This window comes from Danio rerio, chromosome 4 (genome assembly GCF_052040795.2).
Source record: "Danio rerio strain M-AB ecotype USA chromosome 4, GRCz13ab, whole genome shotgun sequence".
Taxonomy (NCBI): Eukaryota; Metazoa; Chordata; class Actinopteri; order Cypriniformes; family Danionidae; genus Danio; species Danio rerio.
Window position 1 is genome coordinate 33,843,370 of NC_141024.2, and position 19,951 is coordinate 33,863,320.

The window sequence follows — 19,951 nt, forward strand, 5'->3', positions numbered from 1 at the left end:
GAAAAAAAATGAAAAATTGAAGGCCAAACTTGATCACTTGGAGAACAGATCCAGGAGGAACAACATCCGTGTGATTGGCTTTCCTGAAGGCACCGAGGGGACACATCCGTCTGCATTTATTGAAACTATGTTACTCGAGGTTTTCGGAGAGCAAAACTTTACCAGAAAACCAGAGGTGGATAGAGCCCATCGTTCTCTAGCACCCCCGCCGAAACCTAATCAAGCCCACAGGCCCTTCATCGTGCGAATGCATCACTACCAATCGAGGGAATTAATTCCTCGTTTGGCCAGGGAAAAGGGACATGTGTTGTACAAAAGAACACGCATTCACTTTTACCCCGATGTCAGCGCTGAGGTAGCAAAACGAAGAGCGGCGTTTAACTCGGTCAAGGTTCAACTCAGAGGCGCAGGCATTAAATTTGGCTTGCTCTTCCCTGCACGGCTACGAATAAATCACAACGCAACGAGACATTTCTTTGACTGTCCGCAGCAGGCTATGGGATTTGTTAAAGGAATTCTTCCCCCGTCACCAAATGAGGCACATCGTGGTAGGAAATGGGTATTTATTTATTTTTACTCAACCAGTCTCAGCGGAGAGTTAAATATACCTAATCGTTCCAGAGGATGGAGAGCTGGAAAGACTAACTGTAAGTTAATTTAAATGTAGGCTTATTCTGTCACACACTCTGTATAAGTTCAAGTTCAAATGTTCCTTGTTTCTGTTATTTGTAAAAAAAAATTGTCCTATTGGAGCAGAAACACAAGCTGGTGAGTTATGGTTGTTTGTATTCCAGCAGACAGGTTTTGTTCAATGCTGGTTGTGACATGGGTGGGGGGAGGGGGTGTGGTTACACGGTGTTTCTCTCTTTTATTTGTACCTTGCACTGATCACATCATGAAAGGAGTTAAAATGTTTGTGTTGTTCACCATAAACTGGGTAATTTGTCATTTATCTACAACTACTTTTTGGTATCATATCTAGGTTTAATCAATGTGTTGTTAATTTCATAACATGGAACGTGAGAGGCAGAAACAATGTTTTGAAAAGAGGGAAAGTTTTTTTCTCACTTACGGCAATTAAAAGGTGACATTATTTTTCTGCAAGAGACTCATATTCTAAACTCAGACATAATTAAACTTAGGCGGAGCTGGGGGGGGGGTAGGGGGGCAAGTATTTCATTCAAAATTCAATGCAAAGGGCAGAGGTACTGCTATTCTCATCAGGAAAAATATTAATTTCACCAGTGAAAAGGCTATCAGTGACCCTCATGGTCATTATGTGATTGTTGTAGGTTGTCTGCTAGACAAGCAAGTGATTCTTGTTAATATTTAAGCCCCGAACTTTGACGATAGCAATTTTTTCAATAAAGTGTTCAATTCTATTCCAATAGCTGATGGTTATGAATTAATTATAGGTGGGGATTTCAACTGCGTCTTGGACACATTCTTGGATAGATCCTCTTCTTAAATTATACAGCCCTCCAAAGCAGCTATAAATATCAAGAATCTTTCTAATCAATTTGGACTATTAGACCCCTGGAGATTTATTCCCCTTCTTCCAAAACATTTTCCTTTTTTTCTCCGATACATCACTCGTACAGCCGCATTGACTTTTTTTAGTGGATAAGAGTCTCTTTCCCCTGGTTTCATCTAGTATGTATTGAAGAAGATTTCTATTCTCTCAGTGTGAAGTATTTTCTGAGTGTAAAGCAGTTAATTTTCTCTTCTCAAAATGTATGTAGTGTTTGCAGCAAACATGCCAGCATGTGTTAAAAATACTGTGTAAGATGAGTATGCCTGCACAGGAGCAACGTTAGGAGAAAGCCATGCTGAAGAATGACTGTGTAGAATAACTGAATATGTAAAGCACTGGTTATATATGTTAAATACTTGTATGAAGCTATATGTGTCAGAAGCTATAGTGAGTAACATGTTATCAAGTGATTATGCTATCATGACAGTGTATGTAAACACTTAGTCCTTTTGCATAAGTTGCATCTATGGAGAGAGAACTTTGGTTTCAAAACAGTTGCTGACAGGACATAGACCTGTGACATCTCGCCGACCATAGCAAGCTGGCTGGGAGCCAAGAATAACAGGGCCAAAAAAAACTATCCTAAAATGGTTAAAAGTTAAAACAAGACACCTAGGGGTGTGGAAAATAACCTGTATAAAGATTGTTGAAAACACAGAGACTTTAGAAGGAGCAGAGAAAGAGAGAACCAAAGATAGGAATTGTCCAGGAGAGACTTCAGAATGCTCTGGGGTCTGCTCTGCTCTTTCTCGGCTTTATTATGGAATATAAAGTCTATTTTCTGATATTCAAAACCTCCAGTCTGATCATTTCTAATTGATAGGAAGTCGAATTACGACAGTATCATAGCATTATTATATCTGATCATGCCCCGTCTTCTTTTGTACTTAAAATACCAATTAAGCATTCCCCCTTTACGCCCTGGACACTAAACTCTTTGCTTTTGGCAGATGAAGAATTTATGAATTATTTAACCAATAAGATTAAGATTTATTTGGAGTTAAATGACACACCTGATGTATCTAGATCTATATTATGGAAGGCATTAAAAGCTAAATAACTGCTTTCTCTTCATATGTGAAAAAGAAGGAACTTGCTCGGCTTAGGTATATTTCAGAGGCTATTAATAAGTTGGATGAACAGTATGCCATCTCTCCTTGCCCTCATTTATATAAGGAAAGAATTAGTCTTCAAGCAGAATATAATTTGCTTTCAACATCACAAGAAGAGAAGAGGTTATTAAAAACTCGTCATACATTTTATGAATTTGGGGACAGAGCGAGTAAACTATTGGCTTTTGAGTCTCGTCAATTAAGTAATTCAAGGATGATTACTAGCATTAAGGCTACTTCTGGATCTATGGCATATACTAATATTAATATATTAATGAGAGTTTTGTCCATTTTTACTCCACCTCATACTCCTCAGAATATCCCAACGATCTTACACTTTTAGATTCTTTTTTTTTATAAAAATTGACTTACCCACTATAAGTTCTGACTTTAATTCTGATCTGGGAAGACTTGTTATAGTCTCAGATGTCTTGGAGGCTATTGCAGCAATGCAAAGCAGTAAAGCTCCAGCACCTGACGGTTTCCCAATAGAGTTTTACAAGAAGTTTGCAACTTTACTGGGCCCTCTTCTTGTGGAAGTTTATAACGAGTCCTTTGTTGCTGGAGCACTTCCCTTTACACTTACACAGACTTCTATCTCTCTTTTAGCAAAGGAAGACAAGGATCCTACTCATTGCGAATCATACAGGCCAACTTCACTTTTTAATGTGGGCTTTAAAATTTTATCAAAAATTATTGCATTACTCCTAGAACCTGTCATGTCTTTTGTAATTTCTAATGACCAAACTGGATTTATTTGCGGACATAATTCTTTTAACAATCTACGACGTTTATATAATGTAATATACACACATTCTACCCCAGGTGAACAAGAAGCAATAATATCTCTCAATGCTGAAAAGGCGTTTGATAGACTAGAGTGGGAATACCTTTTTTACACCCTTAAACAGTTTGGCTTTCCTACAGACTTTATTTCATGGGTCAAACTGTTATATGCCTCTCCGGTTGCTTCAGTATGCACAAACAATGTATACTCTGAATATTTCCATTGCATCGAGGCACCAGACAGGGGTGCTCCCTCTCACCGTTGTTATTTGCAATATCAATTGAACCATTAGCTGCTAGGCTTCGTCAGTCCCCTGACTTTAAAGGTATTATGCGATATGGTACAGAGAATAAAATTTCCCTATATGCCGATGATGTTTTGCTATATGTATCAAACCCAGTCATGTCAATACCTAAAATTGTGTCATTAATAAAAAAATTTGGCAAATTCTCTGGCTTTAACCTAAACATTAACACAAGTGAGTTTTTCCCAATCACTCCACCTTCCTTTAGAGACTCTTCCTTTATCCCCTTCAAAGAAGAATTTTTTTACTAGACAGTTTAATCTCCTCCTTTGTGTGGTGGAACAAAACTCCTCGCATCAGGAAGGCTTTATTGCAAAGATCAAAAAGTCAGGGAGGGATGGCACTACCTAACTTTTTATTTTATAACTGGGCAAGTAATATCCAGACAGCAATATACTGGTTACCTAGTGTGGATCCCCCAAATACCCCTGTGTGGGTACAAGGGGAACAATCTTGCTCTAAATTCAAACTTAGCTCCCTCGTTTGCTCTTCACTCTCTCTAATGGGAAATAATTATTTCTCCTCTCCTAATCCCGTATTAATTCACACCTTTAAAATCTGGTCCCAGTTTAAAAGACATTTTGGTCTACAATCAGCTTCCATTTTGGGTCCTGTAGTCTCTAACATTCTATTCCCGCCGTCTTACATGGACTCTGCTTTTTCTACATGGCAGGAAAGGGGAATTAGGTTTCTAAAAGATTTATACTAAACAATACTTTTTGCTCTTTTGAAGAGCTTGTAGGACATTTCCCGTTACCCAGATCTGCATATTAGGAGTTTCATCAAGAAGGTATTTGTTTCCTTTCCAGAAATACCCCCTAGATCACCCATTGAGAATTAGCTTGAGCTGAACGCACAAAGCAGAGGACTCATCTCAAGCATTTATTCAATTATTACATCTATAAACCCACAGAACCTGGAGTTTATTCATGAAGCTTGGCAAAGTGATTTAAATAGAGAATTTTCAGATCTAGAATGAGCAGGTGCCTTAACTCAGGTGCATTCATCCTCACTATGTGCTAGACATGGTTTAGTTCAATTTAAAGTTCTCCATAGGCTACACTTCACTAACTCTAAATTAGCCAAAATTTACCCAAATGTTAGCCCTGCATGTGGTAGATGTTCACAATCACCCGATACCACTGCTCATATGTTCTGGTTTTGTTCCAAGTTAGAAGAGTTTTGGAAGGGGATTCCAAGAGAGAATATTGATCTCAGTAAAGACATACTTTCAGTTATTGCCTTCACTACACTACTAGCAAGACTTTAATATTATTCAAGTAGAAAAAAGGTAGACCCCCCAACGCATGCTGGCTGGATAAAGGAAGTGATGTCTTACATTCTATTGGAAAGATTAAATACATGAATCGAGGATCGAAACGCAAGTTCCTAGACAAATGCTCCCCCTTTATGAAATACTTTGAAGAACTCCCTGGCCTTTAGAAAATGTATTTATTTTCATTTTATTTTCTCTTATACGTTATTTCTATTATACTCTTTGGATGTTACTAAACTCCTCATGTCAAATGAGAACATATTGACTAAAAATATGACAATGTATTTCCTCACTGTCAACTTTGCTATATCTGGAAGGTTTTGTGATTCAAGAGAATACGACCGCTTTTTTAAAAAAATTATAATTATTATTAATTAATTTGTTGATTTTTTTTCTCCCATTTTATTCATTATTCTTTTTCTTTTCTTTTTGTATTAAGATGAACCTCTTTTGTATATTCCCTCTTTTGGATGTTACCAAGCCTCAAATGTTAAATGACGACATATGGACTGAACAAATATGGTACACATTTGCTCACTGTCAACTCAGGAACTCTGGAATGATGTGTATATGTCTGTACACTGTAAAAAATTGCTGTTAAAAAATGGTCAGATTCTACGGTAAAATAATGTTTTTTCACTAAAACAGTAATATTCTGTTAAAAACAGTGCTTTCTGGGTAACATTTTTGTTTTCGAGAAAGTAACCAACTGCAGAAAACTGTGAGCTAACAGAGTTCAGATTCGATGTTTTGAAGTCTGTGTTTGAAATCACACTTTGTGTCCTTGTTCACTATTTCATAAACTAGTTAACTAATATAGTTCACCTGACAGTTTTAATGAACACTAATGAGTGAATTCAGACACTGATGAACACCTGCTGTTAATATTTACAATTACTGAAGAAAATAAACAAGAAACACAAACAGTGACTTGAGTTACAACATTAAATAAAATCAAATAAAATAAAACAGCTTCAGTCTCAGCAGAGGATCATTAAACAACTCCACAAACAACAGCAGACACACTTATTACTGACTGATTTGACTTCCATACTATTCTCATTGAGATCCAACAGAAATTAAGGTGGTTTTTGTGTCACCGTAATGGAGTGAGGGGCTGGTTTAGTTGGGCTCTTCACCCTTGAACTAATTAATTCAGACTCTCCAATTATTATAATTAAGAGTAAATAATTAAGAGTTAACAAAATGCTTGTATTATAACAATCAAGTTGGAAAGTTAATAAATAGAGAAATCTATTTGTCTGAAATTAGTTCTGATAAATGTTTTGTTATATATCTGGAAGAAGGGCCTCATGCAATAGATTTTATGCTTAGTTGCAGGTATTAATTTAATTAATGAGAAGTGGAAGATACCTCTGTAATTACTTAACAGTTAAGTTGTGACAAATACACACTCAGACCTCATGAATCTGACCTTGTATCTCAACAACGGTAACATCTCAAATGTTTCATGCTGCAATGCATGATGGGAGTGGCACGGTACAAATATCCCAGCATGCATTGCGGTATAAATAAATGTTGTATAATGGTCTAACAGTTTTCTTTATTTGTGTTTGATTCTGCTGTTGTTTATGTTTAGACTTTCAGTTGCCTGTTTGTGAGTTAAACTGTTAATTTTGTTAGTTGTCACCATTATTGAGGTTCATATGCTGATTATTGATGTCTCTCTGAGTGCAATAGACCAATGTTATTGTCCAAGATATTCTTAAAAACTTTCAGAAATCATTGCCATATATAGACATACAATGTAAAACAATAGATTTAACATTGAATAGGAGCAGTAAATTTTATTATACTAAATGAGATCAGACTCTGCCATTTAATAGCAACATGAACATCACCAGATCTTATTTAGGTTTTTAGCTGGCTTGCCTCAACAAAGGAGCTTTTTAAACAAAGTTCTTATCAAATGCAGCAGCCTAGATATATAAATGTCAAATATGACAGGGCTAAGAGCCCAACTAAAGCAAACTCTGTTCTCCATGATGGTGACGTAAAACTTTATCTTTTTTCTCAAGAAGAACTTTAGTAGATGTTATACAAAAATACATGTATTAAGTAATAAGTGTAGCTGGTGATGATGTTTGTAGAGTTGTTTAATCATCCGCTGATCATTTAAATGATTTAATCATTTGTTGTTCTTCAGGTTATTTCATTATAAAGCTGTGACTAAAGTTTTGTATGTTCTGTTCTTGTTTTTTCCCTTCAGTATTTCTTCATTTGTTCATTGTTAATCCTCAATTATCATTTAATTAGTCAGTTAATTAATGAATTTACTTCAGCTTTGCTCCATGTTTCTTGAACACTCAGTAGTGTGGACACTTCAATAAAAACTGAAGTATATGCTCTGGGGTTTAAAGGGTTAAAGGTGTGAGAGGTAAAAACACAGTGTAAAAATGTATTTTAACAGTAATATACTGTTAATTTACACTACGGAAGTAGACTGTAAAAAAACAGTAGATTGCTGGCAACCACAGCTGCCAGTAGATTACTGTTAAATCAAGGAAAAAACAGTATTTTACTGTAAAACCTGAAGCTAATTTCTTCTGTCTGTCACCGTTGTGGAGGAGAGTAGAGCCAGTGTATGAGTTAAAGATGAACAATGAACTGCTGATGTTATTCTGTATGTTTCTTTATTTAAAGAAAGCGGCTGTTTAGTTGCTGATGCAGTCAGAATCTCTCTGGTGATTCCAGATTTACATGTATGTGTGCTGTTGTGAAAAATAAGACATTAGAATTAAAACGAACTTATCTAATTAACAAAAATAAGTTATCATTATGATTATGCTTCTAAGCATATATAGCACATTACTTCATAAACTCATTCAGCAGTTGGCCAATTTGAGGCAGTTGCTTTCAGTGAGCAGACTGAGTTCACTTGAGTATTGTGTAAATCAATGTAGTCCATGTATTTTTACATCAACATACTGTAAAATAACAGTACATTGCTGGCAACTGCAGCTGCCAGTATTTTACTGTTTTTTAACGGGACAATTTTTAACAGTGTATGTATGTGTGTATGTGCATATATATATATATATATATATATATATATATATATATATAGGGAATTTAACACAGGTTCTTTGTGTGAAGAAAAAGGCATGAGACGTGAATACCAAAAATACAAAAAAAACTTTATTATTTTTCGTATTTATCCAATATAAATCACTTTTAAAAAACTTGGTAGCTGATAGTAGCCGCACATTTACATAAATAACAACAACAACAACAATGGGAGGAGTGGCAGGTAAGCTAGTTACGTAGCACCAAACTCTACAAAATTACAAATGGTCTTACCGCAAGTGCACCACACACACGCACACAAGCATACGTGAGCACACAACACACACACTGCACTCAGTGTCATATCCCACCATCGCACGATGGACAACTAATGGCCTGCCTGGAAGCCTCAGCTCCTACAAAACAAAAAATTACAATTAACAATTGTACAGTCACAATCTCACACAAAAGAACACAGAAATTCCCCAAGAGAGATTCATAAAAATCTACATGCAAGAGAAACTCAAAAAACAGTAATATTAATAATAATAAATCAATTAACTCAAAAAGAATAAACTTCCCACAGGAAGCACAAATCAAACAATGAATTCGGCACGAAAAGAAAAATAATGAAGCCCAGAAAACACAAATGAATCCACGCACTCAAAATGTATCAGCTACTACTAGTATGCAAGTACTCAATGTGAAGGCAATTTGAGTCTGTGCTTCACAGCACAATAGTTGGAATCTTCACGTTAAGGTTCGCACATGAATCCGGTATCAGACAAATGAAGCTGCATCAAACGGACTCCAAAGCAGCAATATAAAGCAGCAGTAATGAAGCAGCAGTATGAAGCAGCAGTATCAAGCAGTGGTCTATAAAAGCAGCAGTGGTTTATAAAGCAGTGGTTTATAAGCAGCAGTCTATAAAGCAGCAATATCACTAATGCTGCTCCCTCTGTGTGCCCACATGCAGTTATCCTTCCTCTAGTTTGCGAGCCACGTTAGCAACATGCACTCACGGACGCATTTATAGATTAAAACAAAGCCCAGGAATAAAACGCGATCCAGCTGGGGTGACAGCAACACAGGCTACAGCCAATCTTATCCGCAGACGCTGCAGGAACGGAAGGGGCAGAGGCGGGACCAGCGGGACTCCGGTAGTGACGCACAAGCGCTTCAGTACACAAACACACACCCAAATCCTCCCTTATATACACACCCAAGAGTTATACGATTGGATAATAGAAAAATCTATTGGAGACACCAGGTAATCCCACTACATATATATATATATATATATATATATATATATATATATATATATATATATATATATATTTTCTTCTTCTTTCAACGCCGTGGTTTTGGTAGGGCAGGAGTAATGTAATGATTTAAACTGTAAATGCAAAAACTCAATAAATAAATATATATAAAAAAAGACTAGTGCTGTGCATGCACTGTACACGTGAACACAGCTGCTGCACTCGTGCATTCAGGTTAATTATGAGCAACTCACTGTGCATGCGCTAGTTGCACTATCGCCGTCCGATTATGTTTCAATCAAGCATAATATGCATCAAAAACATATCATATGTGCCAAATAACTCGACGGACGAACATATTAACAATAATACAACCGTTTAGCCAAAATGTATGCATTGGCATGTTACAGCCCTAATGAGTATGATTATGTGAAAGTCCATATAGATACATATTGCAATGATTTTGGGTACTTACATAATGATGCACGCACACATATATGCACAATCCTTAAATGCTCTGCTGATTTAGACTCTATAATACCTGTTTTACAACTTTAAACTATCTACAACAACCCCTGGGCTATACTATGAGCGGTTGTAGCACCGCAGCCACCTCTGAATTTGAATATAGCCAGGTGGAAGAAGTGGGAGAGGTTGGTGCACCAGAGCCAACTCCAAACTTAAATGTTGCGACCGACAGGTCTTTTGGGTCACCAATGGCACATCTGGCTGGTGGATGCGGTTAGCTAAGTCTGTGTTCCCGGTATTAAATGTGAGGTGCCCAGCACTGCTGGAAAACAGGTGTTCTTCTAGGGACTTCTGCAGAGCTTGTGCTTGCCCTGGAAAAGATGATGATTTTCTGGCCAGAGTTGGTCTCAGTTTGGTTATGGAAGAAATGTTTCGGAAGGAGGGCCTTGAGAGCTGAGACAAACCCCCGAAAGAGTGACTGATCGCTGGGCAAGCTTTGGCCAGGTAAGAGCTCCTGGAAATCAACTCAGAGCAGGGCCCCTGACAGCCAGTGCCAAGCCCCAGATGAGTGACCAATCCCCGGGCAAGCTTTAGCTGGGCAAGAGCAAGTGGAGTCAGTCTGGGGATGGTGGCTTATTCAAGCGAGCTTCTGAAGGGACAAAGGTCCAGTTAGAGGATGGTGGGTCTTAACTTGTGGTTTTGCTCGACAGAACACGCTTGACGCTTGAGTTGTTGACCCAGGCTCCAAAACACCAGGTCATGCCCGATTGGAGGCTTCCTTTCCTGGCCTACCTGTTGGAACGTCTCGAGCCTGGAGGTATCTGCCCAAAACCATTCATCTCTGACCTGCCAGCGGAATATTCTGCCAAAAAGCAGAAAAGGGTGAGGATGACAAATTCTCCAGTCTGGTTCAGTCCTGTCAAGTGCGCACACCCACAGCAAAAAGACGTGCAAAGTTCCTCATGGTGGACACAGTGAAGCTGCCCAAATGGTGCCGTTCAATAGTTTTATGGTTCTTTTAAAAGAAAAGAAAGCCATGCAAAGGCTCACATTACTGGTGCAGTAAAGCTGCCCTTAAGTGGTGCATGCCTGTCAGCGGTTCACAAGATGCTAAACTCAGAGGAGAAGAGGCCTTTGCTCTCGCTAGCTTCTGGCCGTGTGGACAAGCGAAAGACGATATGTCTGGTGCCCGGCTGTCGGAGGACGCAGGCCTGGCTAGACAGGCACCAGAAGCAGCATGCGGAGCTCTCTGCCTTGGCCCAAAAGGAGGCCATGCCAAAAGTAAATCGCCGAAAGGTGGCCAAGGAACATAGCTGGCTGCAGTCCACTCAACGGTTTCTGTAGTGTCTCAGCTAGCATCATCAGAAGAGGACCAGGACCCAGACAACCCCAAAGCCGGGTGCAGTCTGCCCTGGGTGAAGTCTTCTTTTAATCATTTTTATTAACTGTTTTTATTTTCTTTAACTTTTCTTTTTTATTACTATTTATGTAAAGCACTTAGAATCGCCACGGTGTATGAAATGTGCCATAGAAATAAACTTGCTTTTCCTAAGTTACCATCATCTTCATAATTTCTTGACTCCAAACCCATTCTTGAAAATCCCAGCATAGACCTTCAATAGTCATTTTCTTCATCGGGAGATCGAGCCATTTTGCAGCTCAACAAAAGCACTTATCCTGTGTGAGCTCTGAGCTAAATCTACATCATAGCTAAAACAGTTTCAATTATTTTTCTCACCCCCATGACGAGAGTAATCATGTATGACATTAGACACACTGTGCTGAAAGTGTTATTGCCTGTTATGAAGCTCCAGTGGCCATGTCCAATCATAGACATAAAGTCATGTCATCGGCAGGGGGGAAATAATGCAATAATAACAAACGCAATAATACACAGCAAAGCTTTTTTACTGAACTCATTAGACACTCAAAGTCTCTCAAAATCCTGGGAACTATGCGGAAGTTGGTAAAGCTATTGACAAGGTTTATTCTTGTTTTCATTTCACATGTTCTGATTAAATGTAAAATATTTTATCACAATATACGATATATCACGATATCAACAAACTTTTTACAAGTTACTTTAATAGGAGTAATTAATATATATTTTTTTATTTAAATCTGGTTGTTCAAACTACTTATTCAAAAAAAGCCAAATCAACACAATTCTTGTTTTTAAGCTATTAAATTAAATTGACAAAAACATTTAGGTTAACTTAATTTATTTGTGTTGACTCAACATAAAGGAATTGTGTGGAATGCAGTATATTTTATCATGTTGTTGAATATAAATGCTTTTGTAAACAAATATTTCAAGAAACAATTGAAACATTACAATGAGGTGTCATTAGTGAATGTTAGTTATTGCATTCAAATCAGCAGTTAACACACTGTAAAGCCCAGTAAGTTAAGGTAACTCACACCATTTGAGGAAACCGATTGCAACAAACTATTTAAGTTCAAAAACTAATCCTAATGAGTACTTTGAACTTAATCCATTTGAGTAAACGAAGCAGTTTGAGCACAGTAAAACCCGACAAATGAAGAGAACTCAAACCAACTGAGTACTGAAAACCCAATAAGTTAAAGCAACTCAAACCGCTTGAGGAAACTGACAGTAAATGAACTAATGATAACCATTTGAACCTTTTTGTACAGTCAGTGTTAATGAAGGGGTCTATAAATAGTCATTGACTGTGTGGTAGACCAGATAAACATGAAAAGTTGAAATATATTAAATCTCTAGTCTGCATATTCTTAAAAAGACTGTAACAGTTTAAACATACATAATTATTCTCTGTATCTGTTCCCCCCTTGATAACAATATCACACATACATGTTCATTATCACGATATATGTTGTATTATTGAACATTAGCACATGTCCAGCAGTATTAAAAGAAAAACAATATATTCATAACTCAGGTTTAGGATTCCTAGTTGTCATAATACGTAGTCAGGGACAGAGGGAGAATAATATGTTCATTAAAGATGTTTATTAAAGCAACAAATGAAACTTGTTATAGTACTTACGCATTTGTTGGTTTGATTACTTCCATTGTCTTCACTTGTAAGGGGCTTTGGATGACGGCATCAGCTGATAGATAATACAATTTAATGTAATCATGAAGACACAAACACGAAAAGAGAAGAGTTCAGTTCCTGACATTAAGAATAACACAGGCAGAGAGCAGCACAAACGCTTAAAAAAGCATACACTTCACCACTAGGTGAACAAAGTTAGTGCAAACAATAAGTAAGGGTGTACTTTTTTATACATATTGAAGAAAGATAAAGTTTTTCCAAGCAACCATACACTTGGGAACAGTCGAGAAACCAATCAAGAAAAAAATACAAACTGACTACAAAATGACACATCAGACAGGAAGTGAACTAAGAGTTCACATACAAGACAAGGACCATGAACATATTTAACTAAAAATAAATAAATAATAAATGTGTGTAATCTGCCATTTTTGCAATATTTCTAAATGCTGCATATATGACATTTTAATATATGTAATATCCAAATATGAACTTCTACATTGTCATGATAATTATACTCTTTCGTACAAACTATAGGCAATATTCAGCTGTTTTTAACAAGACAAAACACAAGTCTGTGTCAGAGCAGTTCAGAAACTTGCATCAATTCAAATGTGCGGATCGATTGTGTTCAAGAAATGCAAAGACCAGAGAGTGCTTTTAGTCACGTTACCACAGAAAGCCCTTTACGAAAACAATGGAGACGCTGCCATCTGCTGGAACAAGAGTGATTTACTGTGCTGTCTTGATAAACTACTTCCAAAACAACTGAATAAAAACCTCTAAGTAAATTAATGTACTACTAAACATAGTGTCGGAGCATATACATGCTGTTGTGGTTTATGGAAAGTATAGGTGCTGTGCTGGATCACCTTTATTTAATCACCCTAATTAACCAAAGATAAACCAGATCCTCTCTTCGCTATATTTCTTAGCTAGAGTTTAGGTAAAGGATTCTCTTGTATTTTGCAAAAGAATAGATTCATATTTCACCACACAGGGTAACTTAATGGGTTCTATCTACCTATCTATCTACCTATCTGTTTAGTAAAGCATACACTCAATGCATCACCTAGCAGGTTCCACACTGGCTTCTACATCTTGCTTATATACACTATGAACAGCAGCTACGCTAATTATTCTCTTTATTCTCTATTTTTCACCTGGGGATACTCATCCCGAGGTCCTCAGATTATGCGGAGTCACTGATTGGATCCAAGACCAGCGACGTGATGATCCCAAGGATTCCATATCCGGGACCAGGCCATATCCTGAGCTGCTGCTGCGCTGATGGTCGTGGGGAGTGGAGAACATGAGTCTGATTCCAGCAACGCTCCAGGGACAGACGAGTCTTCGCTGAGGCCATCTTCCAGCCTAAACTATGGCGAATGAAGTTCTGCACAAGACTTTTGGCCAGCGGAGAAATTAAAATGGTCGTGCCCAACTGAGTCTGGTTCTCTCAAGGTTTTTTTTCTTCACTCCCATCAGGTGAAGTTTTTTTTTTCCCTCTCCGCTGTCGCCACTGCCTCGCATGGTTCAGGATTGGTAGAGCTACGCATCGATGAATTGGCTCTTCAGTGTTTGAACTCTCAGTAATGACTAAATCACACTGAACTGAACTGAACTTAAAGACTAAAACCTGAACCACACTGTTCCAGTTACTGAACCACACTGTTCCAGTTACTATGACCATTTATGTGAAGCTGCTTTGACACAATCTACCCAGATAGCAGGCAGTAATCGGCCCGAGCTCGGCTGCCCCCCGGCGCCTCCGGCTCCGACTCGGCATCGGCGAGTGTTATCCGGGCCGAGTGCGGCCCGCAGCTCGCTCACGCACATGCAGTTGTGATGCGGCTGTAAAGCACTGGCCCGATTCCATATCCTGGCCGCTTCTGGCAAGGACTCGGCTGATGGCAACCGATTAAGTTCTTATTTTATCTAGTAATCTGTTAGCTCCACGTTTAATGATAATTTGAGAAAATATTCATGGTACGATAGCAAAAAAAAAAAAAAAAAGAATATTTAGTGTGGATGGTCGCAATGTTTAGACGCAAACAAAACAATATTATTTATAAATAGATTATACATGTCATCTAGAGAAAAACTATGTAAAATTCGCTTATTTTTGAGATAGCACGCTCCTGTGCTGACTGTTTTTTTTTTAAGCAGAAGTTGGTTTCATAATAAACACATGCATTACTAAACTCCGGATCCAAACTCCAATCCAGACGGTGGCGGTAATGCTCCAAAAAGCTGGTTGTCAACCACCATGGCACGAAGATCACAAGAAGAAAAACTTTGGTTTTTCAATGATTTCACGTGGATTCCAGTCAGAAAGGTAAGCTTTTTACTGCTTGTGTACTGTATAATTAGCGAATTTAGAGCTTAAAACATTTCCACGGTGTTTGGCTGTAACAGCGTTTAGTAATTTAAAACAGTTTGATAGGAAATGTAACTTGCTTTAAGAAACACGACTGGAGCTAATGTATGCTAACGCTAACAGTTACAAACACGTCTGAAAGTTCCTTTTCCTTTAACACAATGTTAGATTGTAACGTGTGTAGTAACTGAAAACTATTTTAATTATTTTAAAGAAACATGAAACGAGTTTGTGTGTATGCTTTTCTTTGCGTTAAAGAAAGTTTCTGTAGACGAATCCATTAACTAACTTGGCAAAACGTGTTTTTTTCCTGATTTAACATTATAAAGTACCGTGGATGTTGAAAAAAATCATTGTACAGGCGTATACTTATCCAACAGTATTAATTCTGTGATTATGTGTAAATAAAAACTAATCGTTTTGGATTAATAAAATATTATTGTTTATCTTGTTTATGCAGTTAGTCACGAAAATGATCGAAACTCGACTGTTTACTATTCTCTTTAAATTATCCAAGAGAAATATATTACTATGCATTTTAATTCATATGTGTTAGCCTATGTGAATCAATTATATCTTTTGTTCAAGCTGTAATGGTCAGTTAATGTAAAACTGAACGTCTTAAAGCAGATTTTGATGGGTTTTTTTTTTTTTTTATGTTATTGACAGTGATAAATTCTGATTTAAATGAATGGGTAACAATATTTGTTGGTTAAGTCTTATTGTTCTTGTTTAACAAAGGTTAGTGAGATCATTTTGCAGCACATCACGACCAAAGAAGTCAATGGCACACTCTTTTGAACGTGAATAGGCATGCTATAGTTGTGTGCTAAAAGTCCATTATAAGCTGTAAACTGCTGATACATTTTGACCATCTTACAAATCTATGTCTCAGATTCATAAGGCTGTCACTCTGCATGAATCTCCGAATAAATCTTGTGCAACCTTCTGTGTACTGATTATTTACACTATAGGTATTATATGCATTAATTAACTTTGATAGTATTTCAGGATTTGAACTTTTCTTTACGGGAGGTTAACAACAATGTGATGTTTTATTATAGATGCATATGAGGAAGCTCGACTCAAACATCCACACGCAACTGTGATTTCTGACTGGTAGACAGTTGAGGACGATGATTGCCTGTCATACATCTAAAGACAGAACAGGTTTGTTTGCAATTATTTTAAACACATACTGTCAACATTATGTCATTGATCTATTACAACCTGTTTTGCCCTGGCACTATACTAAAGTGATGTTTTGTTTTGTAAATGTATCTGATTAAGGGACAGTATAGACACATCTATATTGTGATGAAGAAAAATTACTTGGAACAAAGAGGCTGGATAAAAGGCAGGTATGAAGATTTCAGAAATCAATGCAGCACCACAAGTACCATCACCATCAATGACTATGGCAGAAATCTTAAGACCACCATGAAGATGCACAGATACTGTACTCTCCAGTACACCAGGCGTGTCCAAACTACGGGCCGCAGAATATCAATAGAATCTGGCCCGCTATACAAAAATGAACGTTATTCAATAAATAACCATCGGTGGTCGCTATTACATGCATTCAATTAAGCAGCAGTTCTTGTTATGATCTATCTATCTATCTATCTATCTGTCTGTCTGTCTGTCTGTCTGTCTGTCTGTCTGTCTATCTATCTACACACAGTTGAAGTCTGAATTATTAGCCCCTCATTGATTTATTTCTTCTTTTTAAAATATTTCCCAAATGATGTTTAACAGAGCAAGAACATTTTTACAGTATGTCTGATAATATATTTTCTTTTGGAGAAAGACTTATGTTTTATTTCGGCTAGAATAAGAAGCGGTTTAAATTTTTTCATGAACCATTTTAAGGTCAAAATTATTAGCCCCTTAAGTCTTCAGAACAAACCATTGTTATAAAATAACTTGCCTAATTACCTTAACTTGACTAGTTAACTTGATTAACCTAGTTAAGCCTTTAAATGTCACTTTAAGCTGTATAGAAGTGTCTTAAGAATATCTAGTCAAATATTATTTACTGTCATCATGGCAAAGATAAAATAAATCAGTTATTAGAAATGAGTTACTAAAACTAATATGTTTAGACATGTGTGGAAAATTTTTTTTAACTCTCCGTTAAACAGAAATTGGTGGAAAAAATAAACGGTGGCTAATAATTTAGGGGGGCTAACAATTCTGACTTCAACTGTATATATATATATATATATATATATATATATATATATACACACGTGTCTGTGTGATGTATGTAAAATTTGGCCCGCGACAACGTTTGTTTTTTTGCATCTGTCCCTCGGTACACCTATGAACATTTACAGTCTTTGTTCTAGTGCAGTTTGAGATCAAGACAGAACTTATTGCATCTCGTGATGTCTTTGTAAGAATTGAAGACATCACTAAATTTGTTAAGGTTTAATGCAGCTAGAAAGTAAAGATCAACTAGAGAATATCAGCAGTGTCTAACCCACTGTTGTATTTACAGAAGTTGTATGAGAATAAGCTACAGGTTGATTTAAACTAATCTGTTATTTTTCTTTTTTTAGCACAACTGACTGAAGTTTTAAAATCATGCAACGTCATAAAGCAGCAGCTGGGCCTGATTCTCACAAAACCAAAACAGACGTGATGAAATTCCAGATGTAAACACATTTGACCTTCCTTTGGCCAATTTGATTTGGAAAAGCTTGAAAATCAACTAAAGGAGCAGCCTGAACAAATGAAGAAACTGGTAAGTTCAAGCTCTTGCTAATTTCAAAGTGTTTTAAGTTAATTTGTTTTTTTTTATTATTGTTTTTTTTTTTTTGCTTCGTAGGTAGCCTACTTTTTTTCCTAATTTTTTCTTTTTTTTTTACATTAGTACTTGTTCACTACTAATTATCTGTTTATCTTTTAATCACAGATGGAGTGAGGACAAATGTCCATACCACGCCACTGATAAAGAAGTGGAAAAATGCATTACAAGGTAGCTACAACTTGCCCCTGACAGGGATGGAGGAAGAAAGAAGAGAAAGCTAATGTGTCAAATGTCTACATCACTAATTTGTTTTATTTTTTAAACAACATTTTAAGTGTATTAGGATGTTCCCTGATACTTGAACAATTTATTTCTTTCATTTGCATTTATATATATATATATATATATATATATATATATATATATATATATATATATTAGGGCTGTAACGATACACCAAACCCACGATTCGGTTCGTATCACGATTTTTGACCCACGATTCGATTCGTATCACGATTTTTTATTTTATTTTTTTCGTGTGGGGTGGGAAAAAGAAAGATTTTTAAAACTATTTTTAATTAAATAACATTTGAAAAATCTTTATAAACTAAACATCAAAGAACAATATTAACTATGCAAATTATTAACAATATAAATAGCCATATATAAAATAATTAAATAGCCAAAGATATATCACTTTTGTTTTCTTTGTAACAAAATACTGTTGAAAAACCAAACTAAACTCCATTGTTTAGATGGTTCAAGCATGTTGAAAATTATTTTTCAATCAAGTTCTCTTGCATAGAAAAAGTAAATTAAATAGGGATGCTCATTTCGTTAATTTTGCTAACCGACAACCGCCGCTCATTAATCGGTTATTAACGGTTAACTGGTCAGATTACTATTAATTTTATATTAAACAAATTGACGTGTCTGTTTTGTGTATGACACATTAAATATTGCATTTTAAAATACTGATTTATTTTTATATATTAATAGCGGAACAGAACAACATCTTCACGCACCTGCAGTGTTTAGCACAGAAGAGCAGAATAATCTAAATAAAATGAATAAAATAAATAGGAATCCTAAATTATTTTCACTTAAATAATTAATTTATTTTACAAAACGAAAATACTGACTGATTCTTTTTAATAACCGGCATAGGCTTTTTTTCCAATCATATGTTTATTTCTTCCGTCAAATAAAAATCGCAGACTTCCTCAAATTGCTTGCTCCACGGAAAATATGCATTTATTTAATGCTCCGCTGTTATTATTATAATCACAAAACCTTTTACATTTTAATAGAAATCCTTATTTTAAAGATTATGTCCTGATTTAGCTTATGCTTTCCTCTCTCTCCCTCGCGGTTCAAGTGCGCGCTGCCTGATGAAAAGACAACAACACGCGCGCATATGTAGACTTTTTGTAAACAGTTTGTTTAAATATGATATTGCATTAATCTGCGTACATGTTTTAAGCTGTAAAATAAAAAGTAAAGCCTATTTGTTGCGTTTATTACGCAGATCCAGGTCAACATAAGCGCTGGTTTAGTATCAACAGGTCTGTATCAAACAGCAATATTCTTCTTCCATTTTGCTTCTTTAGCAAATGTGTCTGTAGGCACGGGTTATACGTTATCATCCCGCAAATTAAGTATGCCTTGCAGTTAAACAAGTGGCCGAAAACAAGGCGCACCATGCCTTTATGTTGACAAGGAAAAAAGAAGAGGCTCGGTCCTCTTATAAACGACTGAATCAGCTGGGTATCGATTGTACAAAAGTGTTGCTGTCTGTGTTGTTACAATTGTAATATTTAATACTATTGTGATATTCAAGATTTGTATATTCATACAGCTCTGGATAACTTAAAACAACGATTAGACCTTCAGAGCGGTGTTAATGCGTCCTGAAGTAAAGCGAAACGGCTATAAACTCCAGCAAGATAGAGTGATTATATGCAGAGCCATATACCTTTATCTCTAAATAAAGTATAAC

At 36.4% G+C, this 19,951-nt stretch overlaps 1 protein-coding gene across 3 annotated transcripts in view; it reads left to right on the plus strand.

Moving 5' to 3' along the window:
- The window catches only part of LOC137489472 (uncharacterized), a 204,240-nt gene that overhangs the window by 136,995 nt on the left and 47,294 nt on the right, over window positions 1-19,951 (plus strand). The window lies entirely within an intron of this gene.